This window comes from Artibeus jamaicensis, unplaced genomic scaffold (assembly GCF_021234435.1).
Source record: "Artibeus jamaicensis isolate MK-2021 breed Jamaican fruit bat unplaced genomic scaffold, CSHL_Jam_final contig_64, whole genome shotgun sequence".
NCBI classification, from domain to species: domain Eukaryota; kingdom Metazoa; phylum Chordata; class Mammalia; order Chiroptera; family Phyllostomidae; genus Artibeus; species Artibeus jamaicensis.
In genome coordinates, this window is record NW_026521911.1 from 3,468,717 (window position 1) to 3,472,329 (window position 3,613).

A 3,613-nucleotide genomic window follows, 5' to 3' on the forward strand; every position below is an offset into this window, starting at 1 on the left:
AGGGTCTAGGAGAAATGAGGAGGAGGCTCTGAATTGAAGGTGAAAAGAGGAGGAGATGGGAATGTGAGGAACCAGACAGTTGCCACAGGCTGTGGGGAGGGAGGGAAAGAGGGAGGGAGAGAGGGAGGGAGGAGGAGAGTCAGGGATGGGCCTGACTCCAATGAGACTGGGAGGTCAGAGCAGGGGCCTGGGAAGGGCAGGTTTACAGGCCAGTGATGAACCCAGCCCTGAGCCAGGGGTGCCTGGGGGACCCCCAGGAACAGGTAGACATTGGGAGACAGTCTGAATTATAGCAGAATCTAGGGGTCACCAGCTGGGGTTCAGGCTCTTCCTATTGGGGGAGGGAAATCTGAGATTTGAGGAAGAAAGTGACATGCCAAGGTCACTCAGATGGTTGTGAGTAGAAGGGACCTAGAAACCAAAGGTGCCTAGCTTAGTACTAAACTCTGTACTCAACCCCATGGCCTGGGGACTGTGGACAGATGACTAAGACCTCAAACTAGACCTCGGAGACAATTAAGCCCCATTGTTCAGGATGTGAATTCTGGGGCCAAATGTCTAGGTTAAATCCTGGTTCTGCCTCTTACCAACTGTGTAACCTTAGGCAAGTCTCCCGACCTCTACGTACCTTGGCTTCCTCATGTGTAAACTGGTGCTTATAATGGGTAGTTGGGAATGTTAACTGAGTTAATGCAATGACATGTAATGAATGTCTGTCCTAATTATCGTGTCCATTTTACAGCTAGTTGTTGGCACAGCTCAGGCCTATGTGACTCTGAAGACTGCATTGGTTTGCTTGTGCTGAAGTCCCTTCCTTTGTGGTTATTTCTGGGAGATGGTTGGTGGTGGTTTTAACCTGAGATACAAGAGTACCCAACTTAAGGACCCTCAGGGAGACCTTGTGGCCCTTTACACTCCCTGTCTGGGCCCAGCTCTGATTCTGACACTGAGGCACGATAGACAGGCACTAGGAAAATTCCTTGGCAAGTAGAATGAGGGAAATTGAGACAAAAATAATTAAATGAAGCCAAATATATTAAGTAATTTACAGTCAGCTAGTGAATCACAAGGTCTTGTTTTCCCTAACCAAGGACATTTAGGAGCAAATGATTTACACATTCCAGACTGTGCCAGGGCAGACCCATCTCGGTCCTGGTCCCTCTTCAATGATGTTCTTTAAAGATAAAACTAACCAGGGAATGCCTATGACTCCTCTATATGTTCATTTTGATGAATCAACATACCGAAGGACGCACCTGGAAGACTAATGCATACTCTGTTAAGTCCCTCCCCTGAGACCTCCCCTAGGACTCCTGCCTACAGAAGAGAAAAACCTCATGGCAAAGGGCCCAGCATGGGCTCTCTCTGGAGCACGCCCATGCTTTTTCTCAGGCATGAACTTTTTACTTTTTCCTAAGTTCTAAGCATTCCTGGGAAACTTGCAACTAGGGGAGCAGTGGGCAGCGGCAGCTTGTGCCAGGCTCACCCCGAACTAGTCTCCAAGACCTCCTTTTTCTCTGACTTTGCAATGAGCTAAGATTAGTCCTACCTTGGCTTATTTCTGTCACTGTGACTTTTACTTCTCAGTGAATTCATGCAACCTAGCATGGCTCACTTCTTTCCTATAACATTTATAGAGAGCCAAAGCAACCCCACGCCCCATCGTTTCTGCTATCACAAGCCCTTCCTTCGTTTCACTCTCCCCTCTCAAAATCATCTGGATGAGTTGTGAAATCTTTCCTGCACAAAGTCAAGAACCCACATACTACAGGCTGGCCTGAGGCAGACCAGCTCCAGGCCTGGTCCCTGGCCAGTAACAAGACTGCTGTGAAGCCTGTTGGCTGGACAGATCCAATCCTGCCCTTGCCAGAGACCAGGCCTTCTCTGTGTAGGTCCTCAGGCCTGGTCTCTCTCTTCCTGTAGGAAGACACATCTGTGTTCCACCCTGAGGACAAAAAAAAAAAAAAATGGGAGGGGAGAAAAGGCATTTAAATAAGGATAGCACCACTTGGGTGGTGAGAGAATTTTAGACATGAGTGCCAGGGACAGTTGGAGTGAGTGAATCTAGGAAAATGGTGTGCAAAGTGGAGAGAGTGGTTGTGTTGGGGGTAGAACATGAGAAGAAGAGAATTAAGCAAAATGCAAGCTGCCAGTGCTCTGAATAACAACACTGATGAAAACAAGTTAGCTTGTTTCAGCCCCTTCCAACAGAGTTAGAACAGCGACAAGCTGGGGGTCCTCTGCTAGCCCCACCTGGGTCTGTGGCTGGGCCGAATTCTCCTTGCCCATGCCCTTCTCACTGGAGCATCTGCAGAGAGCTGGCCTGGCTGAGAAGCAGCTCCCCACGCTCACTCTGCTTCCTATCTTCCTGATCTCGGGCACATTACCCCATCAGGAGAGGAAGTGACTCATCTTCCCAGATGAAGCATGTCGCACACTGCCCCAGCAGCTGTCCCAAACTCTGCTCAGTCACAGAAATGAATCCAGGCAGTAATGGCCTTTGGATTTATTCCCCCTCCATCCCACTGGCAAATAGATTGCTTTAATTCTCTCACTAGATGAAACTCAAGCCTTTTATTTTTACATGGGGTAAACTGTAACTCCGGTAGATGATGATACAGAGAGATTTTTGCCACACAGCCTAGTTTCCAGTCAGTCAACTGTTTCTAGCTGTCCCAGTTGAGACAGAGGCGTTTATAGAACTGGCTGTGCTCAGCCTTCTTTGGAAGCATGTTTAGTTCTGCAGTGCACTTGGCAATTGTCTCCTTTTCCTGCTGTTGGAGATGCTCTGCACCACATGCTTCTCCACCCATTTTATCATGTGCTCTTGTTTCTTTTGATGCATTGTATTCTGCACAGAGATTTGATGGTCCAGGCCATTCTTTGCCTCCAAGGTCATAGCAATGTTATTCCTCTGGACATCGAAAAGGTAATGGTATTTTTGAACCAGTGCCTGCTGGGACTTCTCCAGATCAATTGCATCCTGGATGTTTCTGATGGAAGCCTGTTTTGCCTCCTCTAGTTGGGCAATTTTTGCTCATTGAGTTTATCAGAAAATTCCCAAATAGAGGCACCACATTTTTTAATTACATAGATGATCAACCCTATTGTTGATATGGCAGAGATGGTCTCTGGATTAATCACATATATTTCTTTGGATGGAAAATAAAAGATAAGCTCAGTTCTGAGCATATAGAGTCCTGTTATACCTGTTTTAGAATAAAGAACCTGGAAAAATTCCTCATGAATCAGCCCACGATAAACTTTTCCTCTGCATGTAGGAGGAGGTAGGTGGTACAGGGGTGAGACCTGGTTGTCCCATGTGGGAGATCCTTGTTGCCTGCAGTTCCCCTGGACCAAGGAGGGATGCACTCTCCAGAGAGCACTGTGGTGGCAGCAGAAAGCACCACCTGAGACAGCACAGTCAGTGAGGGTCCGCCCAGCGGTCCTAGAGTCCCAGTGACATGTGCAGGACTGGCCTTTGGATTTCTATAGACAACCCAGGCATGCTGCTGTGCCTCCTTTTCAGAGAAGTTTCCTGAAGAGAAAAAATTATAGTGCCCTTTTTTCGAGAACCTACTTACCTATCAGGCAGTGTGCCAAGCAAGTCCAT

At 47.7% G+C, this 3,613-nt stretch overlaps 1 pseudogene; it reads right to left on the reverse strand.

Annotated features, from left to right (window-relative positions):
- Positions 1 to 2,666: 2,666 nt before the first annotated feature.
- On the reverse strand, positions 2,667 to 3,613 carry LOC119038959 (ATP synthase F(0) complex subunit B1, mitochondrial-like; annotated as a pseudogene).